The 13538-nt window shown below is 34.6% G+C and overlaps 1 protein-coding gene across 7 annotated transcripts in view; it reads left to right on the forward strand.

Moving 5' to 3' along the window:
* The window catches only part of MEF2A (myocyte enhancer factor 2A), a 165496-nt gene that overhangs the window by 24979 nt on the left and 126979 nt on the right, over positions 1-13538 (forward strand). For 6 of the 7 annotated variants that reach the window (XM_060617793.3, XM_060617788.3, XM_060617790.3 and 3 more), the window contains exon 2: positions 9856-9941. The exons of the other annotated variant lie outside the window; for it this stretch is intronic. The gene's annotated coding sequence lies outside the window, so the exon portion shown is untranslated. The remainder of the gene's footprint in view (positions 1-9855; positions 9942-13538) is intronic. 7 annotated transcript variants of the gene reach the window in all.

Raw genomic sequence — 13538 nt, forward strand, 5'->3', positions numbered from 1 at the left:
AAAAAAAAATACATTACAATCTTTATATAAAAAATATTGATCTTATATCCTGTACCCTTGAAAAACCCATTTTTACTTCCAGCCACTTTATTGTAGGTTTTTTGGGATTTCCTATATATGTTGTCATATCATATGTGAGTAGAAGCTGTTTTCTTTCTTTCCTTTCCAATCTAGATCCTTTTTTTTCTCCCTGTTGTAGTTATTGAGATCTTTAGTAAAATGGTAGAAATAGTGAGTGTGTGCATCCTTTGTTTATAATCATACAGGAAAAATAAAATCAGCCCTTTATCATTAGCTGTAGGTTTTTGTAGATGACTTTCATTAGGTTGAAAAAGATTCCTTCAGTCCTAGTTTGTTGAGAGGTGTTCCCCTCTACTGCCCCACAAATGGGTATTTAATCATGCACAGATATTTTTTCTACCTCTTGGAATTAATCACTTTTTCTTTTTTAATATGTTAATACAGTAAGTTACCAATGTAACTAAACCAACCTTGCATTCCTAAGACAAACCCCATTTATATTGATATTTAACTTTTTATATATTGCTGGGTATGACCTGCTTATATTTTATTAATAATATTTGCATCTTATATAAACGAGTGATAATTAGTATGTATTTTCTTTGCCTTGCCTTGCTGTGGTGTCAGGATTATTCTGGCCTTATTAAATATGTTAGAATGTGTTTCTTTTTCCTCTGTTTTCTAAAAGAGTTTGTGTAAGACTGATATTGTAGATGTTTAAGGGATTCACTAGGGAAGCCATCTGGGTCTGGAATTTTCTTTGTGGGAAGCCTTTTGATTTTGAATTAAAATTTCTGAATTGGAGGATTATTCAGGCTTGCTTTTTGTGTCTGTTTTGATAATGTGCATGTTTCAAGGAATTTCATTTATTTCATTTAACTTGTCAAACTTATTGGCAAAAAATTGTATTTACTACAAACTTAATGTGCATTTAATGTTTGAAATATCTGTAGTAATGTATTCTCTTTCAGTTCTAATGTTAGTAATTTGTGTCTTCTTTCTTCTTTTCTGGACCAGCCTAGCTAGGGGTTCTTTTCAAAGAACGAACTTTTGGTTTCTTTCTTTCTTTCTTTCTTTCTTTCTTTCTTTCTTTCTTTCTGTCATCCATTTCACCAATTGCTACTTTTATTATTTCTTTACCTCTGCTTTTAGTTTAATGTTCTTTTTCTCTACCTTCTTAAGGTGGAACTAATTTAAAACACCAATGTTAAACCTTGATTCTATTCAAACGTAAATACTTAAAAGATATAAATTTCCAAGCATCCTTAGCTCCACCCTATGTAATTAGGTATGTGTTTTTATTATCATTAGTTCCACGTGTTTTTAAATTTTCCTCATGAGTTCTTTAACCTATGGGTTATTTAGAAATGTGTTAATTTACAAATAACTGGGGAATTTTCCAATGTAGTTTTATTACTGGTCATTAATTCTTTTGTGGTCTGAAAACACTTTCTGGGGAATGTGTCTCTGCTTGCTGGATGAGATGCCGCTCCATTTATGAATCCTTTAATAAAGCAAATCAGATCTTCAAAAAGAAAACCTTTCAGTGTGATTTCAGCTCTGATAAATTTATTATGTGTCTTGTTTTATGGTCCAGCATAAATTCTCTCTTATTGACTATACCAAGAGACATGAACAACTCCACTGGTTCATAGTGTTGTTCAGGGTTTATATATCTTTACTGATTTTCTCTCTGCTTGTTTTACTAATTGTGAGAGACTGTTGAATTTCTAGCTATAATTATAATTTTATCTATTTCTCCTTTTAATTTTGTCAGTGTTTCACATGTTTTGAAACTCTGCTATTGACTGAATAAACATTTAGGATTACTTTGTATTTCTGATAAATTGACACATTAAGCATTATGATGTATGTCCCTTTATACCTGGTAAGATACGTTCCATTGTGACCTGCTTTGTTTGTTATTAATATAGGTATTCCACCTTTCTTGTGATTAATGTTTGTATGGTATATCCTTTCGTATTTTATGCTTGATCTATCTATATCATATTTAAAGTGGGGTACATCTCTTTATCCAGTATGACAGTCTCTGCTTCCAGTGTAGTGTCATAGTCTCTACCTGTTAATTGGGACATTTAGATCATACATATTTAATATCATTATTCACACAGTTGGATTTAAGTCTATTGTTATATTTTTTTAAATTTTTTTCTGTTTTGTGTTTTCCTTTTTTTGGATTGCTTATTTTTTAGCATTTCATTTTACCTCTTTCTTGGCTTATTAGTTTTATTAGTTTCTTTTTTAGTAGTTGCTCTAGGGTTTTACAGCTTGCATCTTGAACTTATCACTTTATGAATAATGAAAGATCCTTAGTACAGTGTACTTTCAGTTTTTTCCCTCTCATTCTGCTATTTTTGTGATTTTATTCTACAGGTTATTGTATGCTACTGCCACTTTTGCTTTACACAATCAAATATCTTTTTAAAAATTAAAGATAAGAAAATAGATGGTAAACATTTCACATTTTTGTTCTTCCTTTGTGTGGAAGTAAGTTTCTATCTATTTCTATTTTATTTTATTTTATTTTAATTTAATTTTTTAAAGTTTGTTTATACTGAGAGAGAGCTAGCAGGGGAGGGGCAGAGAAAGGAAAGGGGGAATCCCAGGCAGGCTCTGTGTTCAAATCCACAAACCATGAGATCATCACCTGAGCTGAAACCAAAGAGTTGGACGCTTAACTGACTGAACCACCCAGGTACCCTCTGCTGTTTCTTTTTTAATTAATAAACTTATTTCTTAGAACAGAAAAACTGAGCTGAAAGTACAGAGTTCCCATATACTTTCCTCTTTCCCTTCCCCTATTCTCCCTTTTGCTTTGGCCCCCAGTGTCCCCTGTTAGTAACAGTTTGCACTGGTGTGATAAATTTGTTACAGTTAGTGAGTCAGTATTGGTACATTTTAAAAAATTTTTTTTATTATTTTTTTTACACTTATTTCTGAGAGACAGAGACAGAGCATGAGCAGGGGAGGGGCAGAGAGAGAGAGGGAGACAGAATCTGAAGCAGGCTCCAGCCCTGATCTGTCACCACAGAGCCTGATGCAGGGCTCGAACCCATGAGATCCGTGAGCTGAAGTCAGATGCTTAACCAACTGAGCCACCCAGGTGCCCCTGGTACATTTTTATTAAGTAAGTTTATAGCTTACGTTAGGGTTCCCTCTCTTGTACAATTCTGTTATCCTTTTTCTTCCTGAAGAATTTTCAGTCTTGTAGTGCATACCTGCTGGTGACACATTCTCAGCTTTTGTTTGTCTGAAAATGTCTTTATTTGCCCTTTGTGAAGCATATTACTGCTTTGTATAGATTTTGATTTGCAGGTTTTTTTTTTTTTCTTTGTAGCACTTCAAAGGCTTTTTTTCTTTGTTTTAAACTTGTTTGTATTGTTTTTGACAAAGAGCCTGGTAATTCTTATCTTCGTTCCTCTGTTTGTAATGTGTCTTTCCCCCACTTTGGCTGCTTTTAAGATTTTGTCTATATTACTGGAATTCAGCAGTTTGGTTATTATATGAATTGGTGTGATTTTTCTTGTGCTTAACCTGTTTTTTGTTCACTGAGTCTCTTGAATATGGGTTTAGTTTTTGTCAAATTTGGAAATTCTTTGGTCCTTATTTCTTAAGATATTTTTTCTGTCTCCCCAACCCTCCAGGACTCTAGTTATACCATTTTTAGACTGCCCTTGATATTCCCACAGGTCCTTGATGCTATTTTTTGTTTGTTTCTTTTTTTTTTTCTTTGCTTTCTGTTTTTATATTTTCAAGTTAGGGGTCTTTTTTTCCTGCACTGTTTTAATCTGTTGCTACATCTATCCAGTTGGTTTTTTATTTGAGATACTACATTTCTCATATTTAAACATTTATTGATTCTTTAAAAAATAGTTTTTTTCTTCAAATCCTTTCATACATATCTTTCTTTCTCTTTCTTTCTTTCTTTCTTTCTTTCTTTCTTTCTTTCTTTCTTTCTTTCTTTCTTTCTTTCTTTCTTGTTTTATTTATTTTTGAGAGATAGAGTGTGAGCAGGGGAAGGGCAGAGAGAGACAGAAACACATAATCTGAAGCAGGCTCCAGGCTCTGAGCTGTCAGCACAGAGCCTGACTGGAACTCACAAACTGAGAGATCGCGGCCTGAGGTGAAGTCGGATGCTTAACCGACTGAGCCACCCAGAGCCCCATAAACATAATATTTTAAAGTTTATGTCTTCAAAGATTTAATCTCTTTTGTTCCTGGGTCTGTTTCTTCTGTCAGATTTTCCCCCTAGTATGTGTCATGCATTTCTCCATTTTCTTATGTTTAGTAAGTTTTGATTGACTCTTGGACATTCATCACACTGTTGTCTGGATTTGTTGATTTCCCCTGGAGAGATTTTAATTTTGTTTTGGCAGGGTGTTACATTTCTTGTAGATCTGTTTGAACCTTTTGAGGCTTGTTTTTAAGCTTTGTTCTGGCAGGTCTAGTGTAGCCTTTGCTCTAGAAGTAGTTTAGTACAGCTACTAAGTGATAATTGTGCTTCAATTTCTACTGATTGCCCCAGGTTTCAGTGAGGTTTTTCTCCTTTTTGGTTGAAACTTACACATCCCCCAGTCTTATGTAATCTTTGAGAACTTTTGAGCCTGCCTGATCATTATTCCTTGCCTGACCTTGTAGAGTTTCACTTTACCATGCACAGGTTTTTATTCAACAATTGTGGAGTATATGGTAGCATTTAGCCACATTGTGGCTATTGAGAGCTTGAATTGTGGTTAGTTCCAATTTAAATATGCTGTAAGTGTAAAACACACTGTCAAGAACTTATGGGAAAAAAAAGAATGTAAAATATCTTTTTTATATCAGTTATATCCTGAGATGATAATATTTTGAGCACATTGGGTTAAATGAATTGTGTTAAAATTAGTTTTACCTGCTTCATTTTACTTTTTTTTTTTTAAGTTTATTTATTTATTTTGAGAGAGAGAGAGAGGGAGGGAGAAAGAAGCCTAAGCAGGCTCTGTGCTGTCAGCACAGGGCCCAATGCGGGGCTCGAACCCATGAACTGTGAGATCATGACTTGAGCTGAAATCAAGAGTCGGGTGACTGAGCCAACCAGGTGCCCCCCTCATTTTACTTTTAAAATGTATGTGCTAGACAATTTAAAATTACATTTTAGGTTCATGTTGTTTCTTTTGGGCAGAGCTGCTCTAGAAACTCCTCTACAGATTTCAGGAGTGCTTTCTGTTCTTAAACTCCATCCTCCCTGCTACTGTGCCTTTCAAATTCCCATTACTTCAGTCTTCCGAAATTTCGATGTCTGTTTCTTTTACTAAGTCCACGATATTATACTTGGCTTCCCATTCCTGCAGAGCCCTCCTGACACCTTGCATACAGCTATTTGAGGGGACGCTTTTTCTTTTCTCAGGTATCACAGTGCTCAGCTGCTTGGTGTCCAGTTTTATATATCTGATCAGTTTTCTAGTTGAGTTTATTGGGAGAGCATGTCTGGTACTTAGTTACTACATCATGGCTGGTACTGAAAATCTTATTAAGGCGTGAATAGTTTGATGCCCATGTGTGAGAGCTGACCCTAGCTTGAATTAAAAATGCCAGTGATGCTGAACCTAAGTTTTCATTACAAAATGAAATTAATATTTGAGCAAATATGCAGTACTTATTGTGTTTACAGACTGTTATATATATATTTATTTGTACTTTATAGATAAATAGATGTAGATAAGTTTTTTGTCCTGTTTCATTTTTCTCTTCATCGGGATTGATTTTAAAGCTGTTTGTTTTCATATAGAAATCTCTCTTTTTTTTTTAATGTTTATATATTTTTGAAAGAGAGAAAGAGAGACAGAGGTGAGTGGGGAGGGGCAGAGAGAGAGGGAGATACAGAATCTGAAGCAGGCTCCAGGCTCCGAGCTGTCAGCACCAAGCGCGATGTGGGGCTCCAACTCACGAACCATGAGATCATGACCTGAGCTGAAGTCGGATGCTTAACCAACTGAGCCACACAGGCTCCCCAAAACCTCTTATCTTAGACACTCATTATGCTCAGATCAGAGGTATCCAGTGAAATTTTGATAACTTCAAACATAAAGCCATAATTTTCTTCATAATTATATTTTTTTAAATCAAGACTAGAGGATTTTAGGAATCCTTAGGATTCCAGGTCCTTAAGACTTGAAACTAGGAATGTTAATACCATGTCTGATAGCACTTTGGTTTCATTTTGCTTTCTAATTTATTGGCATTCACTGATTAAGCATTTAATTAACAAGCTAATATAGCAGGAGATAGGCATTAGGGAGCAAATTATCTTGGGTCATTCAGGTCTTCAGTTATTACCAGCAGTTGTATTAGGTGTTACTTGTTTGCTTCATAAAATGTAGTAGAGATATTTGAAAAGAGGAATTTGAATCTCAGTCATTTCATTTAACTCTTCTTGTTAATATGGGAAATTGGAAGTTGATAATGACTTGTGCCACAGCATAAATTACGATATTTGACATTTAACCTTTATTAAAATGATAGTGTCTTCAAAGGTTTCATTTGTTTCAGAGTACTTCTTTAAAGTTTTTTCTTTTTTTTTTTTTATGACCTATCCATGTGATTTTTGTGATACTGTCTTAAGTTTTAGTTCTGGTAATTATCATATGGAAATATAAGTCATACTTTAAAAGTTATTGAGAAATTATCAGTATATATTATTCTTGTTTATGCAAGCACCCACCTGTATTTGTCAGGGTACCTGTCATATATAGGTATTGATGTACTGAAGCTGCTCAAATATATCCATCCTCTGAGATTGAGATTTGCTTTTCTGTCTTTTGAATCCATTGCTGTATACAGGATGCATTTATTTTTGTCATGTATTTAATTCATTTAACAAAAGCATGAACTGGGTTCAGCTGTTTAAAAGCATGCCTGGATTCAAATCCCAGCGACACCATTTGACTAACTTAGCTATGAGACCTTGGCAGGTACCTTCTTAGTATTTCAGTTTCCTTTTTTAAAAATTATTTTATTATTTTTTTAATGTTTATTTTTGAGAGAGAGTGTGCGCAAGCGAGGGACGGGCAGAGAGAGAAGTAGACACAGAATCTGAAGCAGGCTTCAGGTTCTGAGCCGTCAGCACAGAGTCCAACGTGGGGCTAGAACCCATGAACCATGAGATCATGACCTGAGCCGAAGTTGAAGCTTAACTGATTGAGCCACCCAGGCACTCCTACTTCAATTTCCTTTTAAGGATAATAGATTATTGTTGGCTTTACCTCTGTTATACATTAAAGCAGTTAGGATACTGATTAGTATATGATAAATACTCAAATGTTGCTGCTGCTGCTGTTGCAGTTGCTTTTATTATCATCACCCCATTAGGTCTTCCCTGGATACCTTTTCTGAAATTTTAATCCCTTCCCTATGATCTTACTTAATTCCTTGCTCTGTTTTTTTCTTTTCAAGGACTTTCTTCTAACCTGTTATATACAATAATATATTCCTCATTCACTGTGTATTGTAGTTCTTCCCCAGTAGAATGTAAGCTCCATGAGGTCAGGCATAGATATAGGGACTTATCCCTATCACCTAGAAAGGTGCCTGGAATATATTGGATGCTCAGTAAATATTTTCTGAATAGATTATATTGAATTGTATCCTAGTTATTGACTAGATATTGGAGATACAAAAATGAATGAAGTTCCTTCTCTAAAAAAGGCATAGAGTATAATAGAAGATACTGATACAGAACTAATTGTAATAATTTTGCCCCCTGGAAGTGATGTTGATGGTAAGGGTATTCTTGAGGTTGCTATCACAGAAGATGCCATTAAACTGGGAAAGATTTGTTTTAGAGACAGGGGAAGATTTTTTCCAGCAGAGGTAAAAACTTGAACAGAATTACAGAGCTTGACATTTTGGGCCGTGGCTTGTAGTCCAGGTTAACATCAATGTTGGTTAATTAGAAATGGAGGGGGCTAGGAGGTTGGTTGGAACCAGATTTGGGAGTGATAGCAGTTGGAGGTACAGGTTATCTAGCTCTTGTCTGGACAGAAGCAATGAGATTTGGAGTTCAGTATATGAAATTTAATGATAACTAGCACTAGCATTTTAGTTTTGGTTTTATTTTGAGGGTAAGAGAGCATTTCATTATAGATTATAGTAAAAGAACTTGATTTTTGGAATATTTTCTTTAAGAAACTATTTGAGAACTGTGTACAAAACTCAAATCATTAATAACGGTTCATTTATAGAATTGAGAGTGAATTTTTGATACAAGAAAATATACCAGAATGTATCAAATTTGTGTTTAGCAATTTGACAGTAAATAACCAATTAAACCTTAGTTTCTTCTGTGACACACAAAGCTAGTGTTGAAATACATTTAAAAATGTTTAGTTTTGTTTAGATCGAGGATTCATGAAAAATAGTTTCATTTTGGATTTTTGGATTATAGAAGTTGGTTGGTGATGAAACTGTATTTAAGGAGGTTTTTTCTACATTTCGGTGTAATTAAAAGCTGAAATGGCTTTTTAAATCAAGCTCCTTTTAACCTTGCAAAAAAAAAAGTCTGTGTGTTTTAAAGTTCAAGCCTTTAGTACTTAATTCATTAATACAAAAAGAATATTTGGCAGTTTGTGTTTTTCCCCAGCTCTAGAGGAGGTATTCATTTCAAATAGAAACAAAATTGCTGTATCATAATAATTAATATTGCTGAATCAGATTCAAAAACTGGTATTTCTTTGGATAAATTACTGTTTTTATTTGATGTAACAGATTTATTTGGGGGTTGGTAGAATTACCCAGTCATGGAATTCTAAGTTATTGGATTAGCATCGTAATTGATCCTGGCCAGTCTGGGTGAGGAAGGCGGGTGGGTGCTTTTACCATCTTTCCCTTTTTTACCTAACTGCCTTCCTACTATTCCAAGCAAACTGGATTATTCCTTATGCACTAATCCAGTAGTTAGTATTGACCAGTGTTCCTTTTTTATTTCAAAAAAATATTTTTTTTTAACGTTTATTTATTTTTGAGACAGAGAGAGACAGAGCACGAATGGGGGAGGGTCAGAGAGAGGGAGACACAGAATCTGAAACAGGCTCCAGGCTCTGAGGTGTCAGCACAGAGCCCGATGCAGGGCTCGAATTCACAGACCGTGAGATCATGACCTGAGCCGAAGTCAGCTGCTTAACCGACTGAGCCACCCAGGCGCCCCCAGTGTTCCTTTTTTAAATGTGAATTATTGACAGTGATGAGTTTAATGTTCATTTTGGGTATTTCATGTTCATTATGTTCATTCCATCGTTCCCTTTAAAAGATAGTGAAAGCTACAAGTATACACATTGTATTTGAATACAAACATATTTTATGGCAATGCAAGTCACTGACCATTTGACAATTTTCTAAATGAGAACATAATACAATGACTACTTTCAGCTCTTTTAGTAAAACATATATTCAGTAAATATAATAAGTATAAGCATATAAATATAAGCAAGTAAATGTAAAGCATATCAAAATAAGTGGAGGATAGGAAAATGGGACCTAGGAAGCCAATTTGTGAATCTAGCAGTACATAGAATATCACTGAACATTTAAGTAATACTTCTTGAAAAAAATGGGTTAGTGACATTAGAAATTCTCAATTGGCCAGCATTATGTTTTTATTAGACAAATGCAACAAATTACTTTCAATAAATTATTTTTCTATTATTCAGTATGTGTTTGTGGTGCTATCTGCCAGACATATAGTGTTGAGAGTTGGAATTTATAATGATGAAATGTATATTTAATTCTTTTTTAGAGTTAACACTTACTAACCCATCTCATATTTTTTTCTTTATTAAGGAATTGCCTTTTGTGAAAAAGGAACAAAGAAGAGTTTTCTGCAAGGATCATATTAAGTGCACTTTTTTGCTGATACATCATTTCTAGTAAGACATTTTCATTTTTCTATGTTATGAAGTAAATAATTGAATTTTTTCTTTTTTTAAAATCAGACTGTCTTGCGAGCTTTGAATTGCAGTCTTTTTGGAGTTTATTTTGAGGTTTATTGTAGATGAATTAAGGAAATTTGTAAAGTCTACTTGGAGTTTATTGTATTATACAGTGACAGTTTCTCATATATTTTTTCTGGTATTGCCAAGATAATCCCACACTTTTTCATCTTACCTACTTCATCTTCCATATCAATTACCTTTACTTAAAAAAAGAAAAATTCTGTCGTTCCAATTTTAGTATATGTGCTGCCAAAGCAAGCACAAAAGAAAAAAATTCTAAAGTAAGTAGTCCATATTTACTGTGACAATAAATAGGAGAAAGGGAGGGTTTGAGGATCTGAGTTAGACATTAGCTGAGAAAGATATTCAGATGAAAGACAAAGCGAGAAAATCTAGCCATGTTTCTTGAAATTCCTTAGGAAGGATGAAAGAAAAAAACTAAGCAGAGGTAGGAGATTTTTTTTTTAAATGCAGGCTTCTGTTTGTTACTTTGAATTTGTCACCTTAAACATTTTTTTTTTTTTTTTAATTTTTATTTTTTAGAGAGGGAGAGAGATAGTGGGAGCAGGAGAGAGGGGCAGAGGAAGAGAGGAATCCCAAGCAGGCTCTGAGTTCACTGTGGAGCACGACTTGGGGCTCTATCACATGATGCTGAGATTATGACCTGAGCCAAAACCAAGTCACTGAGCCACCCAGGCACCCCTGCCACCTTAAATCATAGGCCCATATTTGCAAAGCCCTGGAGTTGGCTATTTGACTTTTAAAAACTTGGAGTGGTCTTTGTTAATGGTTCCGGTATGTTACATCTGTAGTTTTTGTGTTTTAAGTCAACATTAACATTTTATAAAGTATATATTTTTTATTTTTTCACACTTATTCATTTTAGAGAGACAGAGAGTGAGCAGGGAGGGGAGGGTCAGAGAGAGAGGGAGACACAGAATCTGAAGCAGGCTCCAGGCTCCGAGCTGTCAGCACAGAGCCTGACGCGGGGCTGGAACTCACTGACCGTGAGATCATGACCTGAGCCAAAGTCAGATGCCCAACCAGCTGAGCCACCCAGGCAGCCCAACATTAACATTTTAAATATTAGATATCGTTGATCATGCCTGATGATTATGTCAGTAAAAACTGCAGGGGGGTAGTACTTAACATTTTTTTTTGTACTTGTTTTAAGAAATAATTTTGCTATTTAAAGTGTAAATTTTTTTTGAGAATTAAGTGATGTAAAAAACTTTTATGAACTTGCAAAATGAAAATGAGTTCTTTGTTAAAGTACTTTACTCTGATACTAGTTTCTTATGGTTATATATTTTTCTTGTAAATCTTGACTGAGGAGAGGTTTTTAATGCTATCTTTCAGTAGGGGGAACTGGGAGAAAAGGCATTATTTTTTCAGTTGAATCAAAGTATCCTTCTTAGTCCAGAACTTGGACACACACAGGCAGAATGGGAATAGTGTAGTCTAATTCATATTTTTAAATATAATCTTTTTTAGTTTTCTGAAAATCTTTGAATATTGGTTTTTTCTCTTTTTCACCTTATTTACATTTCTTTTGTCCACTAACTGCTCAAAACTCTGTGATTTGAGTTACAGCACTATAGGAATTTAGCCATTCTGATTGATGCCTATAATTAAGAACTTTGCACCTTCTGTGAACCTCAGGGATGGCTGTGGGCATAACTTAAGCTGTTGTATTTTGGGGCTCTATCACATGTATTTTGGGTCCTGTTTAAGCTTTAGGGAATCCTTTATGATGCTTCCTCCACTAGGCTTTATGGATGTATACAGTTTTTTATTCTTCATGGCAGGCTTTTATGGCTCTGAGGGTTGTGCTTGAATTAATAACTACTTGCTTAGGAGTACCTAAGGTTCTGAGTACCTAGATGGGAGATGCTCCTTCCTTTTGAATAGATTCATATGCTGACTGAAGGGCTTCAGATCAGGGATTTTCCCTATAGTTCTGCCCTAATTTGGAGTAGAAATTGGAGAGGTTGGCACAGAGATTGGGCAAAACTTTTTCTACCTCTCTTCCTTTCCCTCATGTATTTGAACTGTTTTGGGCTCTTACATTTTAGGTTTGTGATACACTTTGAGTTAATTTTTGTATATGGTATGAGGTAAGGGGTAAGATTTATTTCTTTGTGTATGAAAGTCAAATTTTTCCAGAAGCAATTTTGTAAATATTATAATTTTCTCTGTTGAATTACCTAGGCACCTTTGTTGAAAATCAACAGTTTATTTTAGAACTTTGTTCATTTTATTGATCTGTGTATCTGTTTATGGCAATACTGCACTATCTTGATTACTGTAGCTATATAGTAAGTCTTAAAATTGGGTGATGTAAATCCTCCCAACTTTGTTCTTCTCTTTCGAAGTTGTTTTTATACTCTACATCCTTTCCATTTCTTTCTGTGTGTTTTATTTTATTTTATTTTATTTATTTATTTATTTTAATTTTTTTTAACATTTATTTATTTTTGAGACAGAGAGAGACAGAGCATGAACAGGGGAGGGGCAGAGAGAGAGGGAAACACAGAATCTGAAACAGGCTCCAGGCTCTGAGCTGTCAGCACAGAGCCCGACGCGGGGCTCGAACCCACGGACCGTGAGATCATGACCTGAGCCGAAGTCGGATGCTTAACTGACCAAGCCACCCAGGCGCCCTCTTTCTGTGTATTTTAGAATCAGCTTGTCAATTTTTACAGAAAAGCTTAATGGGATTTTGATTGTGCGTGCTTTTATCTTAGAGGCTACATTGGGGAGAATTGACCTGTTAAAGATGTTGAGTCTTCTGATGCATGAACTTGGTACCTCTCCCTGTTTGCATCATCTTTTGTTTTACTTAGCCGAGTTTTCAATGTAAAGTTATTACACCTGTTTTGTTAAATTAATCCCTATTTTATATTTTTATGTTACTGTAAGTGGTAGTGTAAAGAAAATCAGTTTTCAGTTGTTTATTGTTAGTATGTAGACTTTTGATTAATTTTGTGTTAAACTTTGTAATTTGTGATTCTGCTAATTATTACTTCTAGTGGCATTTTTTATAGTCCTCAAATGTTCTGTGTAGATCATGTTCTGTGTAGATCTTGTCTGTGAATTAAAGACTGTTACTTGCTCCTTTAAATTTTTTATACCTTTTATTTTTTTGCTTGCTTTATTGCATTGTCTAGTCAGTAGTCCCCATGCAATGTTGAATAGAAGTGGTAAGCTGACATTCTTGCCTTATTCCTGATGTTAGGTCAAAAACATTCAGTTTTTCACCATTAAGTATGTTGTTAGCTATAGGTTTTTAACAGATACCCTTTATGAGATTAAGTTTTCTTCTATTCATAGCTTGCTGAGAATTTTTTTTCTTATCATGAATGGGTATTGAATTTTTACCAAACAGCGTTTCTGTATTTATTGAGATGATCACATTCCCCCCCCTCTTCTTATCTGTTAATGTAGTTAGTTATGTTGATTTTTTTGAATAGCATACCAAGGAATCATGCATTTTTGAGATAATCCCCACTTGGTCATGATTCGTTATAC

Source organism: Panthera onca, chromosome B3 (assembly GCF_046562875.1).
Source record: "Panthera onca isolate mPanOnc1 chromosome B3, mPanOnc1 haplotype 2, whole genome shotgun sequence".
In the NCBI taxonomy this organism is placed as follows: Eukaryota; Metazoa; Chordata; class Mammalia; order Carnivora; family Felidae; genus Panthera; species Panthera onca.